This window comes from Hippopotamus amphibius, chromosome 14 (genome assembly GCF_030028045.1).
Source record: "Hippopotamus amphibius kiboko isolate mHipAmp2 chromosome 14, mHipAmp2.hap2, whole genome shotgun sequence".
NCBI lineage: Eukaryota > Metazoa > Chordata > Mammalia > Artiodactyla > Hippopotamidae > Hippopotamus > Hippopotamus amphibius.
Window position 1 is genome coordinate 24,984,946 of NC_080199.1, and position 20,489 is coordinate 25,005,434.

Here is a 20,489-nt window from a genome sequence, read left to right on the forward strand (position 1 = left end):
TCATGACTCCTCTTTCTTTTAGAAACTTATAAAGAAGTTATTATACGTATTTCTATATCTTAAAATTTTCTATTATTCATGGTTTCCTTTTCTCAGAATTGAGAAAATTCATTTGAAAAATCAGTAGCCTTATTCCAAATGTAAAGAATTACAAATAGGGAGACTGTTGGAGGGATCAGTAGAGGTAGGCAGGACACTGAGGCTTGTAATACAGGAAGCAATGTTTATTGTACCAGTACAGGCCCAGTGGATTCACATCCAAAGACTGAGCCCCGAAACAAAGAAAAGTTCCCCTTTTATAAACCAGTTCCCACGCTTTTTTGGGAGCCTATAGCTATGCTTATCTAGGCAGGCGCAAGGTACAGAGGCTAGAGTGCAGAAGTTAGGTTTTCCCTTATCTCCTTGACTCAGATGTCTGGGCTGTTTATGGCAGGATCTTTGTGAAAGAGGCCATAAGGAACTTATTCCCTGAGGCTTGCATTCTCTTCTGTTTGCCTCTTCCTTCCCTGCTTTGCTATTAACCTGCCTCAAGACCACATTTGGAAAAGCAAATATAATTAGGATAAGTATTCAATAAAATTTCTATCAACACATTTTATTATTTTCAACATGGTTAAATTATAATGTGCTAGGAGTGACCCTTATCTTTGATGTGTTTGATGGTTATGGTAATGGATGCAGTTTCCTTTGAAATGCAATATTATGCATGTCATGACATGCTTCTTCTTCAAGAGTACTATAATATTTTAACTTCTACTATTGTTCTTTCTGTTGCTGCTATCAATTCTGTAACTGTTAGTGCTACTACTACCACCAGCTCTATGACTGCGATCTGGTGAAAGACTACAAATCTCTAATTCAGTGAAAGGCTGTGAATTTTTAATGTGATGGCTCAACATGGCTTATTTTCATTAGTGTTGGAAAGATGGGAACTGTTCATATTTGATATAGATAGTAGATAAACATAGTATGCTGTAAACCATATAACTGACCTGTTTGTTTGCTTATTGATGTCTGATTAAATGTTACCTATCATATGATTCTGTGTGTCATGTTTATCCACTGAACTCGGTTTTCCAGAGTTATTCTGATCTTCACTACATCTGAGTTTTCAATTTTCACTGCAGCTTTTCACACTAGTATTCCTAGCCTGCTGATGCTAAGTCATGTTTTAAAAATTCTGACATTCTTCAACATTATGAAGAAGGAAAAAGTAGCTGACCAGAATCTGAGGGAGAGAAATTAAGAGTATCATTGGCTGCATGCCTATAACAGATCCAATCTAAATGTCTATAATCCTACAACCACTGAATGTTTTTTTTTAATATTACACCAAGTGTTCTTCCTATTCTAAATCCCAGTATATAAATCCAAAAACAAGCCAAACTATTTTAAGTGGCATATATCCTGCCACCTAGAACTGTATATATAAATCTCCTAATGAACAAACCTATCACAATAATTTTATATACTTTTGCAAAGCAGATGCATAAATTTGCAAAATTTCTTATAAAACACTAAATTTCCTATAAGTAAAAGCCTTCTTTTCGTTATTCTTATTTTTTAACCTCTAAACCTCTAAGGACTATAGAGATGCTTATCCTGGTTTCTAGGTAAATTTTATGAAATTATTACCAGAAAGGGATTTTGAACATTATTAGCTTTCTTTTGCATGTGAACATGGCTTTGTCAGACAAGGTTTCCACAGTGGGGATATTTCCCCAATTTCATATCTATCATGATAGCCGTCTTCTAATGTTTCTTATCCCACTCAGTATTGATCAATGCCTTCAAGTTCATGCAGAGTGACACAGCAGGTTGTAAATTCAACTGACATTATAATGCAGCAACCAACAGAATCAACCATCCAGGTTGCCAAAAAATGATCTCATTTTTAGAGTCACGATCAATAATAAAATCTTTCACTGTGAATAGGGAAAAACACTAGGTTACATTCTGTCTTGTGCTGAGTATCTCAATGTCAGGAGTTCAGCTAAGCTGAAGGGAAAGAGCTGAGCTGCCAGATGTGGGAGCAGAGGACTAAAGCAAGCAGTCAGAAATGAAAGAGTGAAGCCTTTAATCACTTACTGCAATGGTATGATCAAGAGTCTAAAACTGGAGAAAACAGCAACAATCCCTGTTCCATTTCCCCCCATGGAAGAGCACACTGGTTGAGGATCAGAGAGATTAGTGAAGGTACAGAGGTGGGATTGTCTCACTCTTAAGGAAGACCTGAACCAATGGTTCCAGAAGGTTAATGGACCCTGGAGTGAGGGGGAGGGTTAGGAGTGGAGAAGAACCAGGAGTACTCAGTCAGAGTGAGGAAACACGTCTTCAAGATTGCTCCCTCTCCTCCCTTGTAAGAAGGCCTCAGAAGAGGTGCTTGAAGAAGACCTCCCCTTGAGACCTCACAAAAAGAGACCTAGCAATGAAGCTACCTGGGCCAGGAATGCAAATAAGCCAAGAGAATGGCTGGCTAGGGGTCTTGCATTCTTGACAGCAATTCCCCTCAGATGCTGCAATGCACTGGCAGTGCACAAAACGTGGTGTGGGGCAGGCAGCTTTCCCCCACAACGCCTGCCAGGTAAAGCAATTATTGTTCTCTATGGTCAGATGTGAAAAGTCCCAAAGAGATTTTTAACCTGGAGCCAAGTTCTCCACTTGAAATGTGAGTGTGTACATTTCTCACCGTGTTTTTCAGAATGTCAAATCAGCTTACTTAAAGTGGGGCTTCAAAACTTATAGTAACTTTAAGTTATTCACTGGCAGGAACTATCTTGTGGCTTAGAGCATCTCCTTCAATAAATTCATGGTACTATAAGACCACAACCATTGTTTGTGCAACTGCTTCTCAACTTCCTAAAATAAGTTGTTCTTTTAACGTTTTGAAATATGAATCAGAAGCTCATTGCCATTCACTGAAACGCAGTTCAGTATTTAATTCCAAACACATCATTCCAGAGGGAATAATACCTATAGCTCACTTTTTGGAACCAATTTCAATAATTTATTGAGTTTTCTGTTTGCCAGCTTCAGAAACCAACAGTAATAACAAAAAGAAATGGAAATCATTTGCAGAATTAAAGGAAGACCTTAACCACAAGACCTTTAGAAGATTTGTGGGAATGACAGTCCTTAGATTTCAGCAACAGAAACTTTATAATTTATTTTCCCAAGAGGTTAAAGGAGTGACTTTCCACACTTGTGCCCTAGTTGTAGGAGAAATAATTAAATTGATGTGGGATGTGTCATATACATGGGTGGCGTGAAGGTGTGGATCTGTGCAGTCAGGAGAGAAAATTTCTCACCATAAAGTTCTGTTATCAAAGATGTAGGAACAAAAACATCTGAGCCAACAAATGTTAACTTCCACAATTTTCAAATCTGAACCACAAGCTGTGATCTCTCTTTTGTGATCAAGACATGAATATTACATATATATTGGATAGCTATATTTGTTTGCTTCACAACATGTCCCAAACTGAATTCTAATTTCTCGTTGCTGCCTCTCTCATCCATTTTTAGCATTGTTTCCTGGAATCCCTAAACTAGTTAATGTCATATTATATAGTCCAAAGAAGAAACATGAATAATTTATCATCGCTCTTCCATTGTATTGCCAACACTTAATCAGTCTCCACATAATGCTGATTCCTCCTTAATTTATCCTCAATATATAATATTTTGCCTCTATCTTAAGTACTTTGCTCATTGTCTTATTCATGGATAACTGCAATGTCCTCATTGAAATGTTCATATTTTCCCCAAAAAACATAAGGTGATATCTATGGAATGAAAAAACTGAATACCTTTGTTTCCCAATGTTTGCTCTTTAAAATACAAATACCTTTGCTTATCAGCATATCCTTAAGAATATATCACTTTATAATAATTAGCCATACTTCTGTCTACCTGATCATTACTAATCACATCAAATCACTTGCTTTTGATAAATATATCAAGTGCTTATGAGGAATTTAAATATGTAGTGTGTTCTTTCTGCTCTGATAGATTAAACTGACTCACACTCATTCGTTCACAAAACTTTAGGATTTAATCTGGCATCTTGTGTTTTTTATTTACTGTGCTTTGTTTTTCTTTTTCTTTTTTCTTTTATTGTTTATTAGATTTATTATGGTTGGGAACATTGTATACTTATTCTTTTAATTAAAGATTCACATTAACAACTATTTTGAATTACTTATTTTCTCCCGTATGTCCACAAATAATTTCACACAGACACCCAAAACCTTATCTATTTTGATGTCTTCTATATACAAATTTTAGTTACACATATGTATGTACATACATGTGGTTTGTGTGTACAGTGAATATATTTTATATAATTTTCTGATTTTAGACTTATTTTTTTAAACTTAGCCTCTTATTTTTTATTTGTTTTTATTTTATTTTATTTACTTTTGGCTATGTTGGGTTTTCATTGCTGCATGCAGGCTTTCTCTAGTTGTGAGCGGGACTACTCTTCATTGCAGTGTGCAGGTTTCTCAGTGCGGTGGCTTCTCTTGTTGCAAAGCACGGGCTCTAGGCGCATGGCCTTTAGCAGTTAAAGCATGCAGGTCCTAGAGTGCGCAGGCCAGTAGTTGCAGTGGATGGGCTCAGTAGTTGTGGCTCGCGGGCTCCAGAGCACAAGCTCAGTAGCTGTGGTGCACAGGTTTAGTTGTTCCACGGCATGTGGGATCTTCCCAGACCAGGGATTGAATCTGTGTCCCCTGCATTAGCAGGCGGATTCTTAACCACTGCACTACCAGGGATGTCCAATTTTAGACTTTTTTTAGAATAAAAACATTACTGAGTTATTTTTAATTATTTCCTATAAGTCATGCAACTTTTTCCTTGATTTCTCTTCTTGCTGGAGTACTTTCCATAAGTATTTTCAAAAAAGAGGTTTATGTTGTTAATCTTATGAAACCATGTATGTCTTTCATCCCCTGTATTTCACACTTTTATTTAAATGACAGCCAAGTAATAATCAAATATCTTATCACTATAATTTGCAGTACACACCTAATAAGCATTTTAGATTCTCTATATCTCTTCCAAAACTCCATTTTTCACATTCTCAATATTAGTAAGTGAAAATATATTTCACTCAGGTTAAAGAACATAGCTCACCTTACACTTTGTTTCCCTTGCATATTTTATTATCAGTTATTCCCCTTAATTCTGCCTGCAGATATGAAGCAATTTTTATCAAGGCCACTTTGTCACACTGCTGTGAATGACCATAAGACTCTCCTAAAATTTTATAAAATGACTGATTTCCATGCTTCTAATATTCCCCTTCAATCATACTACACGCTAAGTCCAATTAGTAAATGTACTTCAGACCATACATGGCATTACTCTCCTTAAAACTTTTCCACAGCTTCCATTGATCATAGAATTACCTGTAGCCACAACCTTTAACATCTCATATGATCTGATCTCAGTGAATGTCTCCTTCTTTACCTCTCAACACTTTCACCTTGGTCCCAGTATTATAGTCTTTCTCACAATCTTCCAGCAACTGTAAAAATCTAATTTTCTGGCAATCTCTATTCCTTTTTTTTTATACATTTTTTGTTATACATTTTCAATAGCTATTATTGAAGGCTCTGCCCTACATCACATTCTTGGAGAAGACGCATCTTTCAAACTATCTGATATGGCCTGAATGCCAGTCACTTTCTTCTTAGTTGAAATATGGTCCATGGATTATCTACTTCTCTGTAGGTTAATATATAAGTTTCCTGAACACCAAGACCTTTTGTGTTGTACACAGCTATACCTCTAAAAATTAAAACATGCTAAGGTAAATGATGATAGATAGATAGATAGACAGATAATGGATACTTAAAGTATAATACACTTGAAATAAAATCAGATATAAATAATATTCACTGTTTTTAAAGTAGAATCACTTTTGTTCTTTTCTATCTAAATATTATTAGTAAATATAAAATATTTCAAATACAAAAATAAACAGAGTTGCTTGTAGTTTCGAGCATACTTTATGATTATATACTCATCTATTTTGTAGGAAATTACATAAAACATGTGAATTTATCTGTCATTATTAATAAAATACTGTCAAAAATAAGGTTGATTCAGATATCAAGTTCATGATCCTGAAACCTTAGACACACTGAAATATTAAAATTAAAATTAACTCTAAAAATTAAAATGTCAATTTTTGAAAAATTATTTTACAGTGGTTGGACACTGTATTTAATCCCAGGTTAGTTCAATCTTAAAAAATTACATACTGTAATTTAACTATTAATTTTATTTTAAATCCAACTAGAAGGTCTGGTCATGCTATATCTGATTAGTTAAAGTCATCAGTTGAGAAATAAAGAGTTTAAAATCTGAAACATTCATATGTATTAGGTAGGAAGGAATTTATATTTTCTGTTTCTTTATAAATCAGAAGTTTTACAGAATAGTCAAAAATTAAAAATAATGCTTATTGCATCTGCAAAATAAAGTTAAGCATTATCAAAATAATATAGTCCCTTTTGAGATTTAAGAACTTGAAGATTTTTAAGAGGGAGTTCGAAGAGCTACTTTGGAGTTAATCATAAACTGAATACATCAAGACTTCTATTTTGAACACTTGATCCTTGAGAAATTACAGTGCTTATAGTTTATTGTTGTATGTTTGTTTGCTTTTAATCACTGAGAAAGGATTTTAAAATAATATAAAGTAAAATAACAACATAAAATAAAATAAAATGGATTTAGGGTATTTAAAATTTTTATTTTAGTAAGAGAATATTAAATCGAGAGCAAATAAGTGCCTTTATTGATTTGTTTTGGAGCTGTGATAAAGATGAGATAAATAACATGAAGCAGGAGCATATGATTTTCAACAGATTTGGGTGAATAATTTGCAAAATTTATAGATGTTCAATAAAAGAAGCATTATGCAAATTCTAACATTTATCTCACTCACATTTTTTATGGAAGGAAGGTCATATTAATAATCTAAATGAGTTTCTTCTTGAGTCTTAATATATGAATTTTTTTTTTCCAAATTAATTTATCTGTGCAATTAAGAGAACCAGAAAGTTCATAGGATTAGGAATAAGAGTTTAAGTTTAATCATAGCTTTCCTCTGACTAGCTTTGTACCTTCTGAGATACTATTTAACTACAATCTGAATTACAGATTTCACTTGAAAAAAGTGACAATTATCACAATTATATTAACTTATGTAAACATTTTTAAACAGTTAACTGGTTGAATATAAAAGTGTGCATTTAGAAATGGATAGAATGGATGCTTTAACACCAGTCCATTCACTATGGGTCACTGCAAACAATTTTCCCCAAAGCAAACATAAGTATACAGGTGTTTTTGTGTGAATACACACCTGTGAATTAAAAAAAAATACTGTATTCTGAATGATCTTGTATTTGCAAGTGAATAAATTTAATTATTTATGGGTTAAAAGCTTACCTAATACTATACTTTCACTTTCCTTCATTTCATGTTCTACCACTTTAATTCAGGTATTGAATATGACTACTGTATGTTAAATTGCTCAAAAATTGATATTGTTTATTGAAATGTAAGTCAGATTCTATACAATTCATCCATTTAAAGTGTACAAGACAACAGGTTTTAGTATATTTATAGAGTTAAGCAACCATAAATACAACCAACGTTAGAACATTTCAATCTCCCCAAACATAAACACTCTATCCGTTAGCAATCCATACCCATCTCCACTATACCTCCAGTCCTAGGAAAGAGTAATCTCCTTTCTATCTCCATAGATTTGCTTATCCTGACATTTCTTGCAAATGGAATTATATAATATGCAGCCTTCTTTGGGAATGATGTTTTTCATAGCATAACATTTTCAAGGTTCATTCATGTAGCTGCATATATCTGCATTTGATTTATTTTTATTGCTGAATAACATTTCATCATATGCATATGCCACATTTGATTTATCCATTCATCAGTTGATAAGCATTTGGGTTGTTTCCATATTTTGGCTGTTATGGATAATGCAGCTTTGAACATTCATGAACAGGTTTCTGTGTAAATATAGTTTTCATTTCTCTTGGGTAAATACCTAGAAGTCAACTTGCTAGGTTGCATGGTAACTCTGTCTTTAACATTTGGAGAAATAACCAGATTATTTAACAAAGTGGTTGCATCAGTTTACATTTTTGCCAGCAGTGTATGAGGATTCTGATTTCTCCACGTTCTCACCAACCCTCATTATATTATTGGTATTGTTACTATGGTGATGATTAGTATGATCACCTTCCTAGTGGATGTAAAGCACTCTTCTGTTATAATTTTGAGTTGAATTTCATTGGTGGGCTAAAGATGTTGTGTATATTTTTATGTGCTTGCTGGCCATTTATATATCTTCTTTAGAGAATTATCAATTCATAGTATTTCCATATTTTAATTGTTTTGCTTTTTGTCTTTTTATTTTTGCATTAGAAGTGTTCCTTCTATATTCTGAATAAAAGTCCTTATTAGATGTATGATTTTCATGCTTCTGCACAGCCTCTTTTTCAGTTTATCAAAGAAGAGAAAATTGTAGAGAAATATAGTAATTTTACCTCTATGTATTGTCATTAAATGATTATGGATATATGTTGAAAATATGCATATATTTATATAAATCTATACATGTTCAAATAAATGTGTTAACAACATTTTTGGAATATTCAAAATTAACAATTATGGGTCACCACCAATAACACTGTTAACCAAACATGGTGGAAACAGAACTAGTAATGATGTGGAAATTAGTTTTAATTCTCTGTATTATTCCTTACCTTAGATATTTCAGAGTCAAACACAATAAAAATTACAATCACAGAAGCCACTAGAAGTTTTAAGGCATAAATTATTTATAGAAACTATTCTAATCAATGCAGGTAAATGATCCTATTTAATATGGATCCCACAGATAAACACCATGTCACTTTCATTATATAGATAGGGAAAATGAGAAAAGCTAATCTGGCCCTTCTGCTCTGAATGCAAGAGATAGTGTTGAAGAAGTCGAAATATATTTCTCAACTATTTGTTGCATAATAGACACATAAAATATATATTATACTTTGAGTATATCAATCACACCTTAATGTATTTAATACTATGAGTAAAATTCTATAGGCATTGTTAAAACCTATAACTACTGTATTTTATTTGATGGTGCAAGTTTTAGAGATGACAGGTTTGCTACCAGATTAGTCACTGAATTAAAAGCTTTTTTGTGGTACATAAAAATACATATTCCTTAAATTCATTACATGCTGCATGTTATGCTTTTATTTCATTCTGGGTACATTTTTTTATAAAATGTTTAAGCTTTAAGGCATTAGTGAGATATCATTTTTGCCACTTCAATTCTATTTAAGAGAGAGAATCAGGTGTTTATTTCAATTATATTAGGTTTTGTTAGACATAAAAGAAAAAGATAAAGAGGACAGGATTAAAAGGTTGCTATTTCAATCCAAATGCCTTAAAATAATCAAGATTTAGTCAGATAAGTGATTTTCTTTAAAAATCCAATTTATTTTGGTGTTTTCCCCTTTCTGAGAATCTTCAAAGCAGATTAATCTTCACACTGTTTGCTGTCAGGCTTATTAGCCCACAATGTTAAGATGGTAAGGAAATGTTATTAGAGAAATTATATTCTAGATCTTTAAGCTGTTTTTAAGGCAATCATAACTAATTCTCATTGAAATAAATAGGGTTTGCATTAACTGAAATATTTTTTCCTCAGAAATTTTGATCTATTGTGGCCATTCTGTTGAATGTCATCTTATGTGTTAACTAAAAATTTTTCATGTTAAAAAATCAACTATTTTTAACAATCCACAGCTGTTGATTAATAAACAATTGATTTTTATCTACCTAGTGAAATATTAAGTATGCTTGTGAAAAAATCAGAATTGCTTCTATTCTTATTGATAAAATCAAGTAATTAGTTTCATGTTTGTACTTGAGAAAATTACTATGCTATAATTAAGAAACATAGTATGTAATATAATTTATTAGTATTTTACTCTAGTTATTATTTTATATCCCATAATATAAAATACCATAAAATGCAAGAAAAATTGAAAATTATCTCATTCTTAAATCAAGAAAAACAGTATAATAATAATAATAATACAAAAAGCAGGTAATAGCTTAAGTTTAAATAATTTCACATTTCATGATATTTTATACTTCCTTGCATAAAGATGAGGGATGAAAGTTTATTATTGGTCTAATTATATGCTACACAAATAGCAAATATCAGAAATACATGTGTTCTAAATAATTTTAAGCAAGTACACTAGATCTACTTGCTTGACACAGTAACAAAATCTAAGATATATTAGAGAGATGTATAACTGAATCACTTTGCTGTATACCTAAAACTAACACAACATTGTAAATCAGCTATGCCCCAATATAAAATAAAAATTAATTTAAAAAATAGATAGTTCTTACCATCATAAAGCTAAAACATAATTATATAAAATATAATAATATAAAACATGATGTCTCAATACAATCTAAGTTTAAACATTTTCTGATGAAATAGTCATCTGGTCCTGCTACACTCTAGTTTATTTTTTAAAATTGCTACACCTTAAGTTTTATGAAAATCCAACATAAACAATTTTATTCTACTATGGAAATAAAGAATACTTTTAGGAGTGGTCTTGGATAAATCATACATACTCTGTAATGAAGCTCATGGTCCCTTGGTAGATACAGGTAAATGGATAATGATGGAAATTAATGGTTAAAATGGTGTGAATTGATATATAGAAAATGAAGATATTATGAATAAGGAAAGGTTAATTAAGGTTTGAATAAACATATTTTCCTTCTCATTTGAAGAACACATGAATACTTGACTCTTCACTTCAGACTAGTTATGCCTCACACCCTGAGTGGTAAAAGCAATGCAAACATATCTGCTTCACTGATAAAGAAGTGACCATAAATATAAGTCACTTCCAGAGTTTAGGATATGGGACAATGTAACAAGAGTGCAATTGGCATTACTTATTTTATCACTTGGCACTACTAGTCAGGGTTTGCTTAAATATTTTCAGCCAATATGATCAGATAAGGGTGAATGGAGTAAAAAGTACTCATATCACAAGACATTTTTTATTCCAATAGAGCCACAATAAAATGGGTTTTAAACTGTAGCTACTTTATTGAGTAATCAAAATTTATTAACTATGAAGCAGATAAAAAGTAAATTGGATCAAAGGTATGCTAGGTAATCAGAGATAACTGATTTAATTTATAAATATTTCTTCTTAATGGTCTGAACTTCATTAAATAAATAGATGCTGAATAATAAGACACATATAGCTTCCTTATTGTCATCCCCAAGAATGTTTCTCTTTCTACTATATCTTGTTCTAAACTTAAGTCACAAAGCCTCAGTCAGTTAATCCTTGTAAATCCTTTGAAATATGAGAAAATTGTTTCTTAGAGAGTTTAAATTATGTGCCCACAGTAACTACATGTTCACAACCACAAACTTACAATGATACAGTCATCACTATTAATAATATTCACTTTGTTATTATGTGTTTGGTTTACAAATTACAGTCCCATGTACAAAGTCATTTATATTATGTTTATGCAAATATTATATCAAGTACTTTTTGCAATTGTGTTAAAAATATGCTCCTACATTAATAAAGTGACAGTAGTAATTTTATTGTAGTAGCTGGTATAATATTTTTTTATTGATTGAACTTTATATCTTTTCTAGCCAGGCATGTATTTAAATATTTATTGATTCAAATTAAATTTCTATCCCATAACACTAACATATCTGTTGTACAGTGTCAAATCTCTAGGTTTAGAATTTCACAGTAAAATTTTTCACATCTTATTTATAGTATGACTTAAAAAACTACTTCTTGGTGTGCATGACACCATGTTATATAATTGAGCAATTGATTGATTGAACTCAATGACTCAATTCAAGGGTGGGTATTTTTAGTGCTCACTTCTACCAATTTAATTAAACATACATGATCTCTGATTTTTTATAAATCTTTAAAATCATATGAAAACTCTATATTTTCTCTATTTTTAATCTAACTTGTTCATATTTGTTAAGTTTACATCTGTGTAATAAATATCTGTGTATGAACATATACAAGGGGAGAGAGAGTGTGAGAGAGGAGGAGAGAAAGGAAGAGAGATTGACTCAATTTCCTGACCTTGGATTCCTCAACAAGAGAGTTTGTTTTTGTCAGGAGGTTTGCCATTAGGTGGAGGGGTTGGACCTTATGTAATTGATTGTATAAAATTGTATAATTAAAAGTGTACTTTTAAAATAAAGTGCATAAAGTGTAATTCACAGATATGGAGACTTTTCTATAAAATAAATATATTAACAAGTGTTCAATTTCAATATTAATCTAGAAATTAAAACTTCCCGGAGGCAAAATTTAACTCCATATGGATTCACTATTTGTTCTTTTTGGTAGTTGTATAAATTCTATCTTAAAATGAAATTTAGTAATACATGGAAAAAGTGAGAGAACAAATACCCTGTGTTCCAACAATCCCAGTTCTAGGTGGGTTTACTTGGAGGAATCCTTGTACTAGGATGTATGTGTAGAAGTACAGATTACAGTTCCACATCTATCCCCACAGGGCAGAAACAACCTAATAATTCCTCAGTAGAAGGGTAGATAGATAAGTTGTAGATGATAAGTACGATGCAGTATTAAACAATAAGTGAAGTTAAGGTACAAATCACGTAAGTCTAAGTATGAATAAAGTTTACTAATATTTTCAGTGGAGGAAGCAATTTGCCTCATGATCTATAGAGTTTGATAGTTAAGGAATATTTGAACCACATGAAACACATATTGAGTTGGTCAAAAAGTTCCTTTGGTTTTTAAGTAAAACCAAAAGACACATTTTTCATTTTCACCAAGAATTTTATTGAACAACACATTCACTGTTTTGTTCCACTACCTTCTGCCATTTTTCAGGCAACTTCATAATTCCATCTTCCCAAAACTTTTTATCTTTTTGAGCAAAGAACACTTACAGGTGCCTTTCACAGTCTTCCAGGGAATTGAAATTTTTTCCATTAAGAGAATTTGGTAAAGACCTAAATAAATGGAAATACAAAGGTGCAATGTCTGATGAATAAAGCAGATGAATCAGAATTTACCAGCCAAGCTGTAATAGTTTTTGGCCGGTCATCAAGGAAACATGCAATCTTCTGTTATCCTAAAGATAGATTATGTGTTTTCTGTTGACTAATTCCAGACACTTTTTGTCAATTGCTGCTTTCAGTTGGTCTAAGTGGGAACAGTACTTGTTGGAATTAATTGTTTGGTTTTCTGGCAGGAGCTCATAATAGAAAACTCCCTTCTAATCCCACCATATACACAACATCACCTTCTTTGGATGAAGACAGGCCTTTGGTGTGGTTGGTGGTGGTTCATTTCCTTTTCCCCACAGTCTCTTCTGTTCCACATTATTGTACAGTATCCATTTTTCATTGCCTGTCACAATTTGTTTTAAAAAAGGAATATTTTCATTATGTTTAAGTAGATAATTGCATGTAGAAATATGGTCAAGAGGGTTTTTTTTTACTTAACTTACTTGGAACCCAAACATCGAAGAGATTAACATAACCAAGCTGGTGCAAATGATTTTCAGTGCTTCATTTGAATATTTTGAGTAGGTCAGCTATCTCCCCTGTGGTATAACATTGATTGTTCTCAATTAATGTCTCAATTTGATTGCTATCAACTTCAACTTGTCTACCCAAACTTGGAGCATCGTCCAGCGAGAAATCTCTAGCATGACCATTTCTTTGTAACCAAATCTCTTGCAAACCATTTCGACATGTTCGATCAGTCACAGTAACTTCTCCATACACTACACAAATCTCTTTTCTGTGTTTCAGTTGTGTTTTTATCTTTCTTGAAATAATAAAGCATAATATGCCAAAATTGTTGCTTTTTTCTTCCATCATCAGTATTAAAATGGCTACACAAAAATTCACCTATTTTGATGTCTTTTTTTAAATGCACGCTGATATGACAGCTGTCACATACAATCTAACAAAATTTTTTTGAATGAAGTTAAAGACAACCAAGTGCTACTAGAGCCATCTGACAGAAAGAAACAAATGAACCACTTTTGGCCAACCCAATAATATCATACATTTTTATGACTGCATATTTAAAAAAATACAAATAAGTATATTTATGATTGCACCTTCAGAATAATGGTTATATTAGAGAGATGAATGGAGAAGTACTAGGATGTCTTGAGACCACACTTTAATTATCATTGTATTTTAATTTACAGATATGGATATGGTAAAATATGTGCATATTAAAAGCTGCACAATTTCAATGTGGTATGTCCATTTAAACTGTATAATCTCAAAAGCATATAACTCACTTTCATATTTCATAAGAATCCACAGTTTCTATGTTTTTATTTCTGAATTTTTATCTTATTTAAGAATATAGCATACAGAAAGTATTTCCCCAAAGAGTAATCATGAAAGAGAAACACTCAAGTGAGAGACCTAAGTAATTTCAAAATTAAACTTCATGTGACATACAAGCACAGCTGATTCTTGAACAACTCAGGGAATAAGGGTGCCAACCCTCCAGACAGTGGAAAACTTGAGTATCACTTTATAGTTCAGCAATCACAGATTCAACCAACAGTGGATCATGTAGTATATATTTATTGAAAAAAAGCCTCATATAAGTGGACCTATGCAATTCAAATCTGTCTTGTTCAATGATCAACTGTACTCACAAATGATATTTAAAAAAAATTGAAAGAGTAAAAAGGAGATTTTCACTGAGGTCAGTGAAAGAGATTATCCGCAAATGTTCTCAATTCTTTTTTTAAAAAAGAATAGGATTTCAAGTAATTGAGGACCAAGAAGAGAAGTATGATTAGACTCAACAACATGCAGTAATTAGTGATGTCAGCAAAAGTCCCTTCACAACAGTGTCGGTTATGTAAGCTAGTACACAGTGCATTGAGAAGGTCATGAGAACTGAGGAAAAGGAGAGAGGAAACCTTTCCTAGAGGCATTTGACTGTAATTATTCAATAAACATCTTGAGGTATAAGCCCATCAATCTATTTTCAAAAGCCCTCCAGGGGGTTCTGAACAAGCTAATGTTTGAAACACTCTATTATACACACATATACACACACAGATACACACACACACACAGGCAATACCAAATTTTGAGAAAATATTCAATAAATTTTTTTTTAAAAAACTACTCCAACAAAAATTTTTAAACAAGAAATAAAGAGAAAGTGAGCAGAAGAAGGAGAATGCTTTAATGAGGTTAGGAGGGAGGCAGGTCACCTAAAGGCCATGGCTGAAACAAGTTTACACATATTTTCCAGAGTGTGTTTGTTCTTTTTTTTTTTTTTTAAATTTACACAGGGTTAACACACCGAACTCCTTACCAACTGAATTGGTGCCCATGGGAGAAACTGCTTGAAACAAACCAAAAATAAGATTATGCATTAAAAATATTGTATGATTGTTATTAGAGCCAGGTTAACGTCCATAAAGTGACGAATGCATAATACCATAGGCTGTATAATGACTATAAAACTTTTCAATTCTAATACATTCCAATATATTAAGCCCTAAATACCAGCCATCTCCTCTCCCTAAAACTGTCAACATTTATATTTACTTCTTACGTTGGTAGATAAAATAATTATAAAATAATTAAATTAAATACCATCTGCTCATAGATTTAGAGCTTAGAATGCAATTTTCATGTGTGTGTGTTTGTATGTATGTGTATGTGTGTGTGTATGGTCTCTTTCTTATCTCAGAAGTAAAGATATGATAGATAATTTAAATGGCTAACCCCCCCAAATCACTCACTTTATCATAAACAGTCTAACTATTGCCCCTCTTAGACCACAAACCTTATTTGTTACAATGCATTGTATTCTGCTTTTTTTTGCATTATGTGCAAATGTTTGAAGAATTAAAGAATGAATGAATAAATACATGAGCAAGTTAATGAATCTCCGGGAACCTGATTTATAGCTTTATTGCTATAATTATAGTGACTATGGTTTCTGAATCTGTAATTGGGAATATATATTTTGAACTAAACCTTGAAAATAGGCAATGTGTGGTGTACTACTTCCTGGGACATTCAGTCAATTTAACTTTAATGCCACTGCTGATGATGTAGCTTCCATTAAGCTAACCTGTTTTGCGGCTAATAAACTACAAACTCCTTACTTCTAAGGTACATGCATAACCTGTCTCTGTCTAGATTTAGGATTAAGTGGGAAACAGTTAAATGATGTTTAGGAGGAGAAAACAAGTCATTCACAATCCAATAAATATTACTCAATATAGTTAGAGTGGTTTTTGCATTAGTGCCTTCAAAGTCCCACTATAATAAAAAATATAGAGGACAATTTTAAGTTTGTGTGTGTTTTCTAACCTAAGGCAGGTCAACATTTTGTAATAAACTTCAATCACTTGCTTTGGCTTTTAGAGAAGAGAAAATTTCTGCGGATTTTCTAAAAGAATATCAGAAAAGTTGAGTCATAGAATTAGAAGTTTATGTAAATAAAATTTGTAAAAAATATGTTTATACATCTACTTATAAATTTTAAGAATTGTATAAGAAGAATCATTTGTAGTTATTGCGAATGCATCTGTTTCAGGCAAGAGAGGATATCCATCACATTACGTACGGCCACTTACAGGCAAGCATAAACATTATTAGCTCAACTCTCCATATATTAGTGATATGTCTGAACACAGGGATAACTTGATGAAGGCCTTCTATTTGTGTGGCAGAATGAATAGAATGACATCATAGAGCACCTGAGCTTTAAATTCAGGTATTATACTGCCCTCCAAAAAGGGAGGCCTTTTATAAATGTGTCTTTTGTGAAAAGCAAATTGTGTAATGCAAACTCACCTTGATTTTTCTCTTTTTCAGGGGAATAGATGGTATCACAGTTGGGTAAACAATCACTCTTCTCCAGAATATGGGCAACACCTCTTCAGTCATTCCATGTGTTTTAAAAGGAACATGGCTTAATTCTCCACACAGCAGATGAGATGAATTGCATGTGGGAAGGTGGGAAGGGTTTGAAAAATAAGACGGTACAGAGGAGTCCTGTATCAGTGTTGGATCAGAAATGTTGACATTACTCTGGAAACAGTCTCAAGAATTCTATTGTCAGCAACTTTGAAAAGGAAATGGCTATAATCACTTTCACTTCATTAAAGAGGGTTCTCTTTCCCAGTCTCTCTTTGGCTGTAGCTCCCTGGAGTCAGAGTTCATTATTTCACTGCATGAAAGAAAAAAAAATATATATATATATATTTGTGTATACAAATTGTATATACATGTTAGCTGTGTATATACCATATGGCTATTCCACTGATGAAATAAAATTCACAATTTATGGCAAAATAAGAAAAATTTAAACAAAATTTTTTCTGCCCACATAGGACTCTTTCCTCCCCTTTAGTGTGTATTCTGCACCTGCATTAACCAGATCTTCTTAGGAGATACTATTCCTTCTCAATCTTGTAAAGGGTCACAATAACCCACGATTCGCTTTGTACATGCAGATCTGGATTGTGTAAACTGGCAATATGTCATCTGATGCATAACCCTTTGTTTCAAAAAAATGTATAACTGTGCTTTTACCTCTAATGCATGGGACAGTCTTCAGAGCTTTCTGAAAGACTGTCTCTGGGTTATAAACCACAGGTTGGGTTGAATAAAGTTTTCCATTTCTTTCTTAAATTGACTATTGATTGATTTTTTTTTTTGTCGACACACTGAAGTATTTTAAAAAATAATTCTGAAGGTTGTTTACTCATTTCTCAAATATGTTTTTCTAATATTATTTATTAACATTTTCTAAGAAAAAAATTTAATTCAGATTTGGATTTGCCTATCTGGCTGTATGATTTAGGCCTGCCTGTGTGCTTTTGCCCATAGCATCTTTTATTCTTGTAGAATACATATAGAGAGGGTATTGTTAGCACCTGGTTTTACAGATGAAGTAACTAATGCTTATATGTATTAGTTGTTTAAAACCAACTTTCTTAAACTGTTTTGTAAATTAATGTTTAATTTAAACACAAGCCTGGTAGTTACAAAGAATTCTTGCTTTTCCTTTTTTGTACTTTTGGCGTTTCACAGTTTTATGGAGATGAAGACCTGCAATGTTCTGTAAAGGAATTTTGATATTCAGAGACAAAATATACTTATAGTGAGGTGCCAAAATCATTCACGGAAGGCGACTACAAGTGTGAAATTAAAATTTAACCCTTTCCTCCCCAGGCAAAATCACTTGAATCACTCTATATCTCACAGAAAACTTCAGAACAGGGTGGTATTGTTCATGACAAAATTACGTTTCTCTGTACTGACTTTGCACATACATATGCCAATTTCTGTATACTCATTGCTTTCTTCTCTGATGATACAAATTTATTGAAAAAAGCACACCCATCTTAGTTAATTTTTAACATTTCACATAGGCAAAATCTTTGCTGTTTCACTATGAATCTCTTTCCATAAGATCCAGTTAAAATTATATTATTACCTAAATCTACAATATTTTGTGTTCAAAATAATACCTTTTATTTTTTTTTACTGTTTCTTAATCAAAGGTTTTTTCAGTGTATCATGTACTAAACCCTAAATCAGTTCCCTTTAATAAAATGTGTACTTCGTATCATCTAGCAGTACAATTTCTCAACTGGGGCTCTGATTCCTTATAAGTTAAGCTCTCTCCACCCCAGATAATTGCACATTTCCTCACTTTTTAAAATGCTTTTTGTTTTCTTTGTCACCAATCTACTTATACTCCTTATTTAATTTCACTTGAATTTTACTACTTTCAAGTAGTAAAATCCTTTTCTGCCCCTCCTGACTCTCCCCAACCTCTTTCATGTCCAGCTGGGTCGCCTTTGAGCAGTCCAACTTCGGGGTGGAGATGTTCATCCTGGAGAGTAAAGCATCCTTTTACCGACTAAACCAAACTTGTAATACAGACACTCATTATACTTTACACTGCTTATCTGACTCTTGGCAAATTAACACATTTATGATTTTTTTCTCCTTGCTTAAACCATATGCTCATTGAGATCAATTTGTTGTTTGCTTTGTTCTCCTTTGATGTTACAAAGATACGAAAGTGCTTAATATATAGGATATCAATAATCATTCTTAACAATATGTGTGACCATTATAAATTCTTAATATATGACAATTAATTGGAAACCATATAGATGACATGAATGTAGTGTTTAGCACTAAGTATATATATATAATTTGCAACATAGTTGTTCAAATAATTTGGATTCAGTAGCACTGGGTTACACCCAGGGCCTACATTGTATAATTTTTTCTGATTTGCCCACATATTTAGCTTTTATCTCCAATTTTTCATCAATAATATAATATTCACATCTTTCATACTTTTTTCCCCCAAAGTTTCAATCTGCAATGTTTATAAAGTGTTTTTCCCAATATAAAGGTAATTTTTCAGTTAACTATTAGCTACTGTCAGTGTATCCTAAGAAATCTAGATTTATTTTACAAGCAGTAGCCCATATGTTATGAAAGGAGGTGCACAGATAATAATTTTAAAACTCTGAAAAAAAATCAATATTAAGGTTTAGCTTATGTTTAAGCAAATTGAGAATATGCTTAGAGCTGATTTTGTCTTGCATTTTTGTTTTTGCTCTTTGTTTTTATTTTATTTGTTTCTACTCCTTTTTCTCTTTCTCCACTTTCTTATTTTCTTTCAAATCAGAAAAAAAAGTTGATCTTGCAGGATATCTAAGGAATAAATTGTTTGAACTCCATGCATGGCATAGAGAGTCCCACAGTGGATACATGTGATTGCTCCAGGTGAAAAGCTGGATTATTCTCATGAAAAGAGTGAAAGGACAATAAGGGAATCACTTTCACAGACAGCCTATGGTTCCTGAGTTTGCATACACAGTATAATAAAAAAGGAAAAGGAAAAGTGGAGGAGGAATGTTTCAGAATGTAACTTTACTTGGAAAGAAGCCAAGGTAGGTGGGGAAAGTAGAAAAGTGGAGTCAGGTCAGTAGCTTGACCAAGTCATATCCTTATTTCCCAGTGGCATGTAGGCTGGATTATAAATTATATGCTGTTCACACCATACCCACCTTCTCTCACTTACTGTTTTTTAGCTAAGTTAATTATCTTCTTAGATATTTCAAACATTACTCAAAAGTATCAAGCTGTTCAAATACAAGTGAGTTGCCCATTTGTAAGTATGAGTACTTTAGCTTATATATTCAATCCTCTTAAGTGGTTTAAGTCACTTAAATGAACATCATAAGCATGGAACACTGTGTGTGTGTGTGTGTGTGTGTGTGCATGTGGGTGTGTGTTTATGTGTGTGTGAGAGACAGAGAGAGAGAGAAGC